Consider the following 15,657-nt stretch of genomic DNA (forward strand, 5'->3'; position numbering starts at 1 on the left):
ACAGAGCACATAGCTTGAGTTTCAAATAATTGATCTCAACTGTGACTTTGATGTGATTTATTTTCTGAAGTCCTTGTCTAAGTCCTAATTAATCTGTATTGTTTGTGCTTCATTAGATGGGTTAATTTGTGTTTGTAGAGAGGAGATCACGCTGCTTGAATGAGAGCCCGCTGGGGCCTCATGTGCTTCCTACATTGAAGATGTGTCAACAACGGCAGTCTGATATAACACACAGCTTAAACTGTTCTTTTTGATTTGGTTAATGATGCCAGAAAGATTAGCTTGTTTTGAGTGGGGAAACATGGGAACTAACACAAAGAAAACAGTAGCAACAAGATGAGCTGCAACAGAGATTCATGATTTCTTTGTGCTTTGTAGCACAGAAAAAAACGGCATGTTCTCACTTGTAGTAGTGCTTTGGCTAACTTGACTTTGCTTTAAAACTCCACCGAGGAGTCAATTGAAAAGTTTTTTTCCAATGCAGTCATTACTGTTATCAGTTTAGTTTAGTTTCAGATGCTTTGTTTAATTGAAAGACTGACACAGCAAGCAGCATTCTATTTCTGTTCTCTGTCCCATTCTCTTTTTCTTTCACACTCTCTCACTTTCTCTTTCAAGCTACAAGTCTTCAAAGGCTAGTTCTGGAGCAGCAATGAGAGCAGGATCATTTTATCCCAGTTTAGACCTTGGTTTGAGCAGCGAATCATACGCCCTGCTCCCTGCCCCACCCAATCCAACCTCCACACAGAAAATACCCACACAGATTAAGACCTCTTCAGGTTGCCACTAATTACCTCATCACATAAACCCCAGTTCTGTGACTAGCTAATTAGGGTGGATGAGAATTATGAGAGTGGATGGAATAGCAACACACCAATAAGGGAATATTCTGGGGAATCGTACTTTAAAGCCAGGTGCTCATAGCATTGACCTATACCAGGCAAGTGTGGGAAAGTGATGACAGTCAATGTAATATGAGGGAAATCACTGAGCTGATGGGCGCTGGCCAGGGTGCTGAAATAGACAAAGTACAGATCGAGAGAGCTTGGGAGGGACTATGGTTCTCTCTGTATTTTTATCAGAATTGATTTATGGTTATATCCTTGTTCTGTTCAATGTTCTCTAGCTACATAGTACTTAAATACCCAAATTCATGTTCAAAAGAATACAAGATAAAAAATGGCTGACATCCAGTCCAGTCCAATGAGGGTTCGGAACATTAAAGCCAATTATCTCAGAATCATCTTTTTCCAGATAGAACCTTAGTCCCAAGCTGTTGAAATGCTGAGAGATCCTCTCAGGTTAGAAAGTAGTAGGCAATTCACAGTATGAGTCATAGGGTGATCCTTTTGGTTATCATTAAACATTGAGAAAATATGGTATGATAAAAGTTTGTGAAGAAGAGTATAGAACGGGGTGAGAAGGATTTTCATGTCAAGGCCAAAGGAACATTCTACTTTCCCATGATAGTATTTTTATTTTTAGATAACAAGCATTTCCTTTCAAGGGCTAATATGTGTTGTCTTAACATAAAAATCACATGCTGTATAGATAGAAAACACCCTTTCTCTATGGTTTCCACTCATGCCTACCTGTTCTGTTTAGTAATGCATAAAGGAAAAGATAATACATTGTCGCCCTCAAAAACGTAATTTCCCAGGAAGCGGATTTAAAACTTCTTCAGGATCGATGGGTCCCCTGCGGGACGGTTGAGCTAATGTAGGCTAATGCGATTAGCTTGAGGTTGTAAGTAACAAGAACATTTCCCAGGACATAGACATATCTGAAATTGGCAGAAACCTTAATTATTGTGAATCTATCTGCGCTGTCCAATTTACAGTAGCTATTACAGTTAAAGAATAACATGCTATTGTTTGAGGAGAGTGCACAGTTTTGAACATGAAAAGTTATTAATAAATTAGGAAGATTTGGGCAGTCTTGATACAAGATTTTGAACAGAAATACAATGGTTCATTGGATCAGACTAAAATTTGCACATACACTGCTGCCATTTAGTGGCCAATATCTAAATTGCACCTGGGCTGGAATAATAAATTATGGCCTTTCTCTTGCATTTCAAAGATGATGGTACAAAAAAGGTAGTTTTTTTCTTTGTATTATCTTTTCCCAGATCTAATTTGTTCTATTCTCCTACGTTCCTTTTACATTTATACAAACTTCAACGTGTTTACTTTCAAATGGTACCAATAATATGCATATCTTTGCTTCAGGGCCTGAGCTACAGGCAGTTAGTTATATTTGGGTAAGTCATTTTAGGCGAAATTTGAAAAAAAGGAGCCAATTCTTAAGAGGTATTTTAAGCATGAACACGTGTATGCAATTGAACAAATAATGGTATACACTCACAGACATGGATCTATTCATCTTCTACAGGCATGGTACCTACTTCAAAACAGGTTCATACATTTGAGTTAATGAGGAAAGCCAGCAGGTGACAAGACTTCAGTATAAAGTGTATTTAAGATTATTTTGGATATATTACATTATTACAACAAAACATTTTTGGCCCCAAAAAGTAGAAAAAGTAGTAGTAGAAAAATGTGTTTTCAGTGGGGTTGACAAATGGTAAATCTCTTGTTCATTAGGTATGGTAAAGACACTTACTTTTTATACAAAGGGTTTTCATTTAAATTCCTGCAAAAACAATTGCCGCATCAGGGTCATTCGGTCAGTTGAATGTTTTCTCCACCATTATCTGAAAAATGTGACCTAGGATAGAACTCAGTCTTTGACAATGCGTTTCTTCTGCTAATGCCACGGCTAATCAATTACCTTAACTGATGGTATTTTGTCTTGGTCACATTTTCAATTAGTGGCAGGCAATGAGAAAAACTCATTATGTTGTGTGATTGACGATAAAAGTAGCAATGGCTTTAAATTAATTATCTAGTCTTACAACTGAATTCAATCCAACTGCAGTTTCTATATCCTTCACTTGCTTTCTTCATGATGGGACTTTTTCATTAGTATCTATTATCATTGCTGACCTTTTACTTCGCCGTAGTAGTGTCTCGGGCATCATTTAAGGTTGTTTTGGTTGAATGAATGCCCATTATTGTGCTTAAGCCAAACAAATGGTCACAACTCACAAAGACAGAGGGAAAATCATCACTTATATAAAGTAGCTACCGTCTCTGTAGTCTGAAACAACGAGCTTCATTTAGAGTAATACAAAAAACAAGGTCATTTAGATTTTCTGGACGTGAAATATCTTAACTTGTGTATGCGAGCTGTGTGGGTTCTCTGTTTCTGTGTGAAACAGAGAATGTAGGAATGTGTTTAAATGTCAACAGCACAGAGTATCAAAGGGAGCGCTGGATGGGAGGACGGTTTGATGAGCCCGAATACAAGCTGCAGGATACTGGTAAAGCTGTTGAAATAGGCCTGGAAAGCTTTGATAAAAGAGTGTGTGCGGGGAGCAATCTACCAAAACAGTGTCTGGAAAAGGAGCCGTCTGTCAAGAAAAAAAGAGAAGCTCTGCTTCTGTAATCAGTGATTGAAGCTTTTTCATGTTCTGTTCTCCCCCTGACTCCTGCCCCAAACTGTTTACTTTTCTCCACTGGCATTGATGTACCCTAACTATTTTGGGGGGAAAGCATGACTTCATCTCATGTAATAACAGTGTAAAACTACTTTGAAGAGAAACAGAGCTAACCTGACCTCCATTGCATTCGGAAAGTATTCAAACCCCTTGACTTTTTCCATATTTTGTTACGTTACAGCCTTATTCTGAAATTGATTACATTTATTTTTCTTCCTCAGCAATCTACACACAATACCCCATAACGACAAAGCAAAAACAGGTTTTTAGAATTTTTGAAAATGTATTAAAAATAAAAAACAGAAATACCTTATTTACATAAGTATTCAGACCCTTTGCTATGAGACTCAAAATTGAGCTCAGGTGCATCCTGTTTTCATTGATCATCCTTGAAATGTTTCTACAGCTTGATTGGAGTCCACCTGTGGTCAATTCAATTGATTGGACATGATTGGGAAAGGCACACACCTGTCTACATAAGGTCCCACAGTTGACAGTGCATGTCAGAGCAAAAACCAAGCCATGAAGTTGAAGGAATTGTCCGTAGAGCATTGAGACAGGATTGTGTCAGGGTACCAAGAACACATTGGCCTCCATCATTCTTAAATGGAAGGATTTGGAACCTGGGAAGAATTTTGGAACCTCCAAGACTCATCCTAGAGCTGGCTGCCCGGCCAAACTGAGCAACCGGGGGAGACGGGCCTTGATCAGGGAGGTGACCAAAAACCCGATGGCCACTCTGACAGAGCTTCAGAGTTGCTCTGGGGAGATAGGAGAACCTTTCAGAAGGACAATCATCTCTGCAGCACTCCACCAATCAGGTCTTTATGGTAGAGTGGCCAGATGGAAGCCACTCCTCAGTAAAAGGCATATGACAGCCCGCTAGCAGTTTGTCAAAAGGCACCTAATGGACTCTCAGACCATGAGAAACAAGATTCTCTGGTCTGATGAAACCAAGATTGAACTCTTTGGCCTAAATGCCAAGCGTCATGTCTGGAGGAAACCTGGCACCAGCCCTACGGTGAAGCATGGGGGTGGCAACATCATGCTGTGGGGATGTTTTTCAGCGGCAGGTAGTGGAAGACTAATCAGGATCGAGGGAAAGATGAACGGAGAGATCATTGAGTTGCAGAACAGCCGCAATTAGTCAGTGCATGGACTCTACAAGGTGTCCAAAGCATTCCACAGGGACGCTGGCCCTTGTTTGTGTTAAGTTGGCTGGATGTTCTTTGGGTGGTGGACCATTCTTGATACACACGGTATAATGTTGAGTGAAAACCCAGCAGCGTTGCAGTTCTTGACCCAATCCGGTGCGCCTGGCACCTTCTACCATGTCCCATTCACAGGCACTTAAATATTTTGTCTTGTCCATTTAACCTCTGAATGCACACATGTTCAATCCTTATTTAACCTGTCTCCTCCCCTTCACCTACATGGATTGAAGTGTATTTAACAAGTGACATCAGTAAGGGATCATAGCTTTCACCTGATCAGTCTATGTCATGGAAAGAGCAGGTGCCCTTAATGTTTTGTACACTCAGTGTATGAGAGACATGAAGCTTAACATCAAGACATTAAAGACACTCAGTGCACATTGTCACGCTGGAGAAGGAGCTGTTGGAGGAAATTAGTATATCTTCTGAGGTGAATTAAGCACAATGTTTTTGCTTCTCATCCATCTGTGGGAAGAAGCACATCATTTTTTTTTTTTTACAGAATAGACACTTAAGAAGACTGTGGCACTGAACTCACAAATCCAGTGGTTCTCTCTAGCCCAGCAAGAATCCTCCCATACAGGCAAAATGCAAAGCTTTGGTGCAACGAAGGGACGGAATAGAAGCCTGCCACAACCAATTTCCAGCTCTCAAATGTCCTATCAGGAGCTTGGCAGATGAGGTCGAGCCAGGTCTCGGGGAAAAACTGTCACTGTGAGGGGTACCTTTGACTGACCCTAGCTGTCTCCGCAGGTTTGCCAGGTAACAAGAGCAGCATGACAGTGGTGCAAATCCCCACAGCATCTTGATTTAGGGCCCTGTCCATACTGCTTACCGCAGACTGGAGGTCAGTTCAGCCCCGGTGCTCCCTGTCCAAGCCTCAGCCTTCCTGTTGACCCGCTGTGCCTCTGGAGTCCTGTGTGGCCCCTGGGTGTTAGTGGCTCCTCCCTGTCTGTCTGGCTCGGTTAAGGCCCCGCGCCTAATGTGCGGAGACTACACTTCTCAGATGACTCTGTGCATTGAGGGGATGGATGGCAATTACACAGGGCAACCTGCCTGGTCAGGGTTTGGCTTCATTCCCTCATCCCTCCACATAGATCATCACGATTCTGCCAGAAAGACCAGGTTACAGCCATAGGTCTGAAATACTGCAGAAAACAGGCGGCATTAAAGTGCCATGGGATTTGAATCATAGTGTAGTTTGAGAGAGAAGGAGAGACTCCATTCAAATCATGCTTTTGAAAAACTAAGTGTACAGATCTCCCCCTTCAGCCCAGCGTGCTTGCTGAATTGGCTGCAAGGGTCACACAAGCATGCCAAGTAAAACATTGTGTGCTTGAGTTCACCAAGGTTACTCAGCTCTTGTATCTTACATGATAAAGGAGTCGGTTCCTTTCTCCCTGAATGAGCACAAGCAATCCATATTACATTAGATTTTTCCATTGTAGCTTGAGTGTTCAGCAGTCAGTAACCATATAGAGCTGACGAAGCTTCTGTCCACTCTAATCAAGCATGAGCAGCTAGCTGGATTGACACACCCACTATTGCATTTTTATTCCCAGGTTTTGTTCCTGTCGCTCTCTTTATTCCTCTCAGGCACACAGAGCTCCAATGTTCTCTAAAAAGAGAACACATTCTTTTGAAACAAGATGAAACCCCATTTTTACCATTCAAGATGTACCAAAGTGCATGCAAACACGGCCACACTGAGAATAAAATACTACCTAAACACCTGCAGTGTGTGGAGCTGAAATAAAGTCAACACAGAAATATATATTTGTTTACTCCGTAAATGCTTGAAGCAGTGCTGCTTGACACATACAGTATGTATTTTAGCTGTGTTGTATATCCCTGTGGAAGGCCAGTCACCGTCATCGTGGAAGCAGGTATCTCAAATGAAGGCAGGCTGTGCCCAAGTGGTTAATGAAGACTGTATTCCCAGCTAATTAAAAAGAACAGGTCATTACACCCGGTTCATTTCTGTGGATCCTGACGCGCCCTAGAGTTGGCATGCTGCTGTATAAGCCTCCCTCTGCAGAGAGAGACCAGCATCATGGCAGTACACTGCTGGCTTCAAACACACAGAAGACAGCAGCTGCTGTGGCGTGTTGCGGGATTGTCACAGATGTGATTTACTTTGATCTGAAAAAATATGAGTGTAGTCAGTGGTGTCTCTTTTTGCCTCATCTCTCCTCACAATCGATCAAAACAACTTGTTTTTAGAAATGGATAAATAAAAAAAGTAGTCATGGATAATTCTGAGGTAAATCCAGTATGTAAGAAAGTCTGGCTCGCCATCTGTGGCGACTTCACGCCATTTAGTGTAATGGCAAGCTGTGGTGTGGCCGTTCTGGAAACAAAAAAGCATCTGATGTTGCTAATTTTGAATCCACAATATTTCTAGATGAACAACTAAAAACAAGACAGAGGTGAAAGTGTTTCTGAATGATTTCGTTTATGGAGGCCACATGCAAGTTCGCTACCATGATCCGGTTGGATAAACTGCAAAGCTCACTTAATAAGAAAATATTATTATTCAACAGCATTAATTCTGCCATTTGCCCCTACGGCTATGGCTGATTCTACAGGGATGAAAGCAGAACGACAGACTGAAAAAGCTACTAATCGAAGCTGCAAGCCCAGCCGGCAAGGGACACTAACCAAACTATTGACTGAGCAAAGGAGATACAACCCACCAATGCAAGTATGAAGGAAAAGACTGAAGACCTGAGGTCCTGAGGACTGAAGAACTATTCTGAGGTTTGTGCAGGAAATAAGGCTCTAACAGCTAAAGTTGAGAAGATTGGCACCGATGTCACAAGCATCAGACAATATATAATTTCTATAAACAAAAAGCTAAAAGAAGAAACTAGAGTGGGTCAGAAAGAGGTGGACATTGCTTCTTTACTTAAAACAATTGAAAGGCACAAATAAACATTCTCAGAACTAAAAGGAGAATAATAATAATAACAATAATTTGCTTTGAAACGGCAGATGGCTGTGACATGGCAGATGGCGCTGAAGTGTGTCTGGAGAATGCAATCGCTAAGATGGTGGGTGCCGAGAACATCAAAGACACATTCACCATTAAAGTCCCCCACCAACTTGGCCCTAGACGGGAGTCAGGTGCCCGGCCAAGGGGCCTCATCATCTCGTCAAGGTTTCTGAGCTTCTGACAAAACAGGGACAATCTGACACTGGTGAGAACAAATGAAAACTTGGCCTATATACCCGGGCTACACTACTGAAGTGGAAGAAAACGGTAAAAGAGGCGAATCGTTTCATGGAAATTAGCTGACCCTTGAAGCAGGGACAAGCATGTGTTATGATGGATTCATGACAGACCCAGCCAATGGAATTTTATTTTATGGGAAAGGCTTAGGGCAAGGAGATATATGAAATTAATTTGAATGTATGTTTTAGCATGATATTCCAAATGCCTGAAATGCAAGAATCAATGTTTTATATAAAAAAGGTTATTTCTCTAAATGTGCGCATAAACATTCTGAGAAATAACCTTTTTGTGAGTATGGAACATTTCTGGGATATTTTATTTCAGCTCATGATACATGTTGTTTACATCCCTGTTAGTGAGAATTTCTCCTTTGCCAAGATAATCCATCCACCTGTGGCATATCAAGAAGCTGATTAAACCGCATAATCATTACACAGGTGCAACGTATGTTGGGGACAATAAAAGGCCACTCTAAAATGTGCAGTCATGTCACACAACACAATGCCACAGATGTCTCAAGTTTTGAGGGACCATGCATTTGGCATGCTGACTGCAAGAATGTCTACCAGAACTTTTGCCAGATCATTTAATGTTAATTTCTCTACCATTAGCTGCCTCTAACGTTGTTTTAGAGAATTTGGCAGTACATCCAACCGGCCTCTCAACTGCAGACCACGTGTAACCACGCCAGCCCAGGATCTCCACATCTGGCTACTTCACCTGCAGGATCGTCTGAGACCCGACTCGGACAGCTGATGAAACTGTGGGTTTGCACAACCAAAGAATTTCTGCACTGTCAGAGGGAAGGTCATCTGCGTGCTCGTCATCCTCAGGGTCTTGACCTGACTGCAGTTCGCCGTCGTATCCGACTGGCATGTTGGAGAAGTGCTCTCTTCACGGATTAATCCACGTTTCAACTGTACTGGGCAGATGGCAGACAGTGTGTATGGTACTGTGCTGGCGAGTGGTTTGCTGATTGTGAACAGAGTGCCCTATGGTGGCAGTGAGGTTAAGCCATGAACAGCAAACACAATTGCATTTTATCGATGGCAATGTGAATGCACAGAGATATCGTGGCGAGATCCTGATACCCATTGTCATGCCATTCACTCCCCGCCATCACGTTTCAGCATGATAATGCACAGCCCCATGTTGCAAAGATCTGTACACAATTCCTGGAAGCTAAATAAAAATAACATGCATTTGCAAAACAAAAGAAATACATGTTTGCTTTGTCACTATAGGGTATTGTGTGTAGATTGATGAGTGAAAATACTATTTAACCCATTTTAGAATAAGGCTGTAATGTAAGAAAATGTGAAAAGAGTGAAGGAGTCTGAATACTTTCTGAATGCTCTGTACTTTATCAAGGAACTGGTATTGAATTATGGGTAAACATCAATACAGGGGTTTTTACATACACTGGTCTTAATATGTCATGACAGGTATCTATACAATTTTGGATATGGAACGTGAGGGGAATTAATCGTACATTTAAAAAAATAGTATTGTGTCATTCAAAGTATAAAGTCAGTATTGTTTTTCTGCAGGAGACACACCTCTCTCCCACTGACCATCATAATCTTAAAAGGGAATGGGTTGAGAATACTCCTCTTGCACAACTAATGCAAGGGGGGTTGCCTTTTAGTGCACAACTGTATATTGATTCAGCCCGAGAAAGTAATATCTGATTCAAAGGGACAATAAGGGGTGTTTTGGATCAAGAGAAAGTTGTTACTCCGTTGCTTCTGCCCTAATCAAGATGATTCAAAATTCATAAACAATATTACTTTGAAGTTCATACATTTTAAGATTCCAGTAATCTGTGTGAGTGATATTAATTCTACTTTTAATACACATGATAAATCATCTACAAGGGGAGGCCCTCTCCTAGATATGGCCAAGGTTTTGAGTCATAACAGTATAGATCTGGGTCTTAGTGAATTGTGGACATCACAACCACAGTCAGGGACTACTCATACTACTCCCAGGTCCATGATTCCTATTCTAGGACAGACTTCTTCCTTATCCCATTCAATCTATTGCACTGTATATCAGATTTTGAATACCTCCCAAAAATGTCAGACCACTCTCCCCTGTATTTTGATGTTACGTGGAGATGTGCTAAACACCCCCCAAAAGATGACATTTTGACTCCTTACTTTTGGGAGACAAGTTTCACTGAGTTTATTAACCAACAGTTGGATATTTCTATATTGACAAACGAAGGGCAATATTTTTTATATTGACTAACAAAGCCCCATATACTACCCACCACTGCGACCTGTACGCTCTCGTTGGCTGTTCCTTGATTCATACTCGTCGACAAACCCACTGGCTCCAGGTCATCTACAAGATAAAGTCCCCCCTTATCTCAGCTGGCTGTTCACCATAGCAGCACCTACCTGTAGCATGCGCTCCAGCAGGTATATCTCTCTGGTCACCCCCAAAACCAATTCTTCCTTTGGCCGCCTCTCCTTCCAGTTCTCTGCTGCCAATGACTGGAACGAACTACAAAAATCTCAAACTGGAAACACTTATCTCCCTCACTAGCTTTAAGCACCAGCTGTCAGAGCAGCTCACAGATTACTGCACCTGTACATAGCCCATCTATAATTTAGCCCAAACAACTACCTCTTCCCCTACTGTATGTATTTTTTTTTTTTAGCTCCTTTGCACCCCATTATTTATATTTCTACTTTGCACATTCTTCCACTGCAAATCTACCGTTCCAGTGTTTTACTTGCTATATTGTATTTACTTCGCCATCATGGCCTTTTTCTTGCCTTTACCTCCCTTATCTCACCTCATTTGCTCTCATCGTATATAGACTTATTTTACTACTGTATTATTGACTGTATGTTAGTTTTACTCCATGTGTAACTCTGTGTTGTTGTATGTGTCGAACTGCTTTGCTTTATCTTGGCCAGGTCGCAATTGTAAATGAGAACTTGTTCTCAACTTGCCTACCTGGTTAAATAAAAAAATTGACAGAAATGGGTGGGTGATATTATATTGACTAACATGGGGGATAATATGTGCCTACTTATTATCTGGGATACATTGAAAGCATTCCTTAGAGGGCATATATCACATCATTTTCCACATCTAAAAGAAAGGAAACAAGCAAGGAGCTGGACTTCCTGGAATTAGAAATGTAGAATCTAGAAAAACAGGATAGTCAAACAAAAGTCCAGATACTAATTGGACTTTCTCAAACTGAAATGCACCTCGATCAATACACAGTCAGTGGAAAGAGATATATTAAGATCCAAAAAATCTGTATGTGGAACAAGGAGAAGATAACGCAGACCCCATAGAAATCAACTCGGTCTTCAAAGCTTTTTATTACAAGTTGCACCAATCAGAAAATAAAGGTTCTAAGGAGGAGACTGAGATTTGTTTGATTAACATTGAGTTACCTACATTGTTAGATGATGAGACAAAATCACTAGAAAAAGCATAACAACTGATTCAATTCCTCGGGCTGTTAAATACCTACGAAGGACAAAATCAGCAGGCATGGATGGATTCCCAGTGTAATTCTATGACTATTTTGCAGAAAAGCTACTAAACCCGCTCAAGGCAATGATCACCAGAGAGTCCTTCCAGAGTGTCTCATCGCTGCAATGATCACATTATTTAAAAAATGATAAGGATCCTTTGCTATGTGGTTCGTATTGCCCTGTCTTCAGTAAACATAGACTATACAATTACTGTAGGTAATATTTCATTTTAACGGGTCCACTGTAACAAATATTGTAATACATTTTAATAATTCATTGCCGTCTGTAATTACAGGGATTTAACAATTAATTATTGTAACCATGCTTGTTGCAAATGTAAACATTTCTGATAGCATCCCAGCACACCATAATGCCTGCACAAACCACATGATAAGTGTTATCCAATTGAACTCCGACCACCTCGTTGACACAGCTCTACAATAAAGGGCTCTGGTGTCTCATGCCCAGGCCCAATGGTTAAAATGGGTTCACGAACTGTTCACATAAAAAAAAAAATCAATTGTTAAACAATTTAATGGTGCATTTGACAATGGGTCAATTAATTCAACCATTAAACATTCTTTTTTAACTACTCTTTTTACAGACTGAAGAGTCATGATTAGTTTTTCTGAGTGACTCATCTACTTTAGTCGTTCGTTTAACTTGCTGGTGTTGGCCGCAATGAGCCCTACACCAGGATTAATACACGCTCTTCCGGCTCAGCGGCTCCAGAGTAGTGCTCAAACCACAAACTGCCTGTCATATGAGTGCAGGAATATAGACAATGAGCATACAGAAGAAAAATACATGTTTAAAACTCGTAATTGATCACATGGTGCAAGAATGACTGCAATTAATTGATTATTGAATGTTATGATGGACACAGCTTTTGTAGAACCAAAACATACAAACTCGAATTTGAGAATGAATCGTTTGAGGGTCTACAGTTTGCGAATTACTATGCTTATCATCACCGTCACGCCAGTCAAGCAATGCATTCCACCAAGAGTCGTTCACAATCTAGTCCGGTAGTGGCCACAGTTAGACCTTGTTTCAAATGTATCAAGAAATAATATTATTTGTATGCCTATATTGTTTAAAGCAGACGTTTACAAGTCTGTCACAAATGACAGCTCCAATAAACCCCCTATGGAGAATGACATGTGAACGAGAGGCTCGTAGAATCATGGCTATTTCAAGTTTTCAGTTAATCTTTCACCGGTAGGGGATCCTGGATGCTCTGGGCATTACTGTAACATTCGTTGTTAAGGATAGACCAAGGCGCAGCGTGATTTGAATTCATCATATTTTATTGAAATGTGAACCAGCAAAAAAACAATAAACAATACAATGAACGAAAAGCTTCGTCGTGCAAAAATACATGCAACCAAACAAAGACAAGATCCCACAACAGAAGGTGAGAAAAAGGGCTGCCTAAGTATGATTCCAAATCAGATAGACAACTGCCTCTGATTGGGAACCATACTCGGCCAACGAAATATAAACATAGATTTCCCACCCTAGTCACACCCTGACCTACCAAATAGAGAATTTAAAGGATCTCTAAGGTCAGGGCGTTACAGTACCCCCCCCCCCCCCCCCCCCCCCCCCCCCCCCCCCCCCCCCCCCCCCCCAGGGTGCGGACTTCCGGCTGTAAACCTGAACCTATAGGGGAGGGTCCGGGTGGGCATCTACCCTCAGTGGCGGCTCCGGTTCGGGACTTAGCCCCCGCTCCCTACGCTGATCCCTCCGCTTCGGACTGTGAATAGTTGACGGAGGAACCGGACCGTGGATCCTCGCCGGAGGCTCTAAACTGGGAACCACCGCCGGAGGCTCTGGACTGCAGATCGTCACTGAAGACTCTTGACTTTGGACCGTCGCTGGAGGCTCCGGACCATCGCTGGAGGCTCCGGACTGGGGACCGTCGCTGGAGGCTCCGTACTGGGGACCGTCGCTGGAGGCTCCGGACTGGGGACCGTCGCTGGAGGCTCCGGACTGGGGACCGTCGCTGGAGGCTCCGGACTGGGGACCGTCGCTGCAGGCCCCTTGCCATGGATCGTCGATACAGGCTCCGGCCATGGATCATCACTGGAGGCTTCGTGCCATGGATCATCATTGGAGGCTTCGAGCCATGGATCATCATTGGAGGCTTCGAACCATGGATCATCACTAGAGGCTTCGTACGTGGAGCCGGAACAGGTCTCACCGGACTGAGGAGACGTACTGGAAGCCTGGTGCATGGAGCTGCCACAGGGCTTAACAGGCTGGGGAGACATACTGGAGGCCTGGTATGTGGAACCGGAACAGGTCTCACCGGACTGGGGAGATGCACTGGAAGCTTGGTGCGTGGAGCAGGCACCAGATACACTGGGCCGTGGAGGCGCACTGGAGGTCTTGAGCGTAGGGCTGGCACAACCCGTCCTGGCTGGATGCCCACTTCCGCCCGTCAAATGCATGGCGCTGGCACAGAGTGCACCGGCCTGTGAATGCTCACTGGAGACACCGTGCGCAACACCGCATAACACGGTGCCTGACCAGTCACGCTCCCCATGGTAAGCACGGGGAGTTGGCTCAGGTCTAAACCCTGACTCCGCTAATCTCCCGGCTGCCTCTTGTGCTTGCTTCGTTGAGCTAAGTCCTCGTATCATCGCCGTTCCGCTTTCGCTGCCTCTATTTCCTCCTTCCGACGGCGATACTCCCGGCCCTTGTCCAGGGTCCTGCTCCCTCCAGGATTTCCTCCCAGGTCCAGTCCTCCTGACCAAGCTGCTTGGTCTGTTGGTGGTGAGATCTTCTGTAACGTTCGTCGTTAAGGGTAGACCAAGGCGCAGCGTTATTTGAGTTCATCATATTTTATTGAAATGTGAACCAGAAAAAAAAAAAAAAAACAATACAACGAACAAAAAGCTTCGTTGTGCAAAAATACATGCAACCAAACAAAGACAAGATCCCACAACAGAAGGTGGGAAAAAGGGCTGACTAAGTATGATCCCCAATCAGAGACAACAATAGACAGCTGCCTCTGATTGGGAACCATACTCGGGCAACAAAGAAATATAACATAGATTTCCCACCCTAGTCACACCCTGACCTACCAAATTGAGAATTTAAAGGATCTCTAAGGTCAGGGCGTGACAATTACTGACTCAAATTAACGAAATTAGTCTAAAGATGTGTTGTTTTAAAGGAACGAGTTGATAAGATCTGGGTCAGTAAAAAGAGCCAAACTTATCCTCAATAGAACAAAGATGGCACCAGAGGAAAGACAGACAAACAAAAGCAAGATAAATATGTTGCTGAAATGAACAAGAAGGCAGTAAGTTCAAAGGCGGATCACTGGAATTTATACCATACACTTTTACAACATTCATTTAATTTCAATAATGTTGAAGTACTGACTAACAACGTCATGTTCCTCAATGAAACTGATGAAGATTGGTCTTTAAACGGGTGTCCTAACTCTGTGGTCACTAAAGATCCCATGGCACTTAATGCCAGAGTACATAATGATGAGTACCATTTGATGTGTAATGTGTACAGTAGATCAAACTGTATCCCAGCATAATGTCATACTGTGTATAATAGTACCATGTATGTAAAGTGTAAGAATAATGTATATGTACCAACATATCTGTAAATTAAAGTTCCTTCTGCCCTTCGAAGAGGGAGGTGGATGGGCCATTAAAATAAATCTAATTAGAATATGTACTGTAAGTGGGGTATGGGTGGTGAGTTTCCCCTTACACTTTAGGTAATAGCTTTAGGTGTCTAGAAAGGTGCCATGTAAGTCCTATTATTATTATTCAAAGTTTTTCATCTTCCATAGCTTGAATACCATAACTTTGTATGGAGATGGAAACCGGTACAAAATACCAGAAAGGTGAACTCCAAGGCTATGTAAAGTTAAATAAATAAATGACAGGCAAAATCATTGAGGAAAACCTGCTTCAGTCTGCTTTCTAGCAGACACTGGGAGACAAATTCACCTTTCAGCAGGATAATACCAAGACAACGTTGAATGTTCCTGAGTGGCCTAAAGTTTCGATTTAAATTGGCTTGCAAATCGGGGCCTCCCGAGTGGCGCAGTGGTCTAAGGCACTGCCTTGCAGTGCTAGCTGTGCCATTAGAGATTCTGGGTTTGAG

This window comes from Oncorhynchus mykiss, chromosome 16 (genome assembly GCF_013265735.2).
Source record: "Oncorhynchus mykiss isolate Arlee chromosome 16, USDA_OmykA_1.1, whole genome shotgun sequence".
Lineage (NCBI taxonomy): Eukaryota > Metazoa > Chordata > Actinopteri > Salmoniformes > Salmonidae > Oncorhynchus > Oncorhynchus mykiss.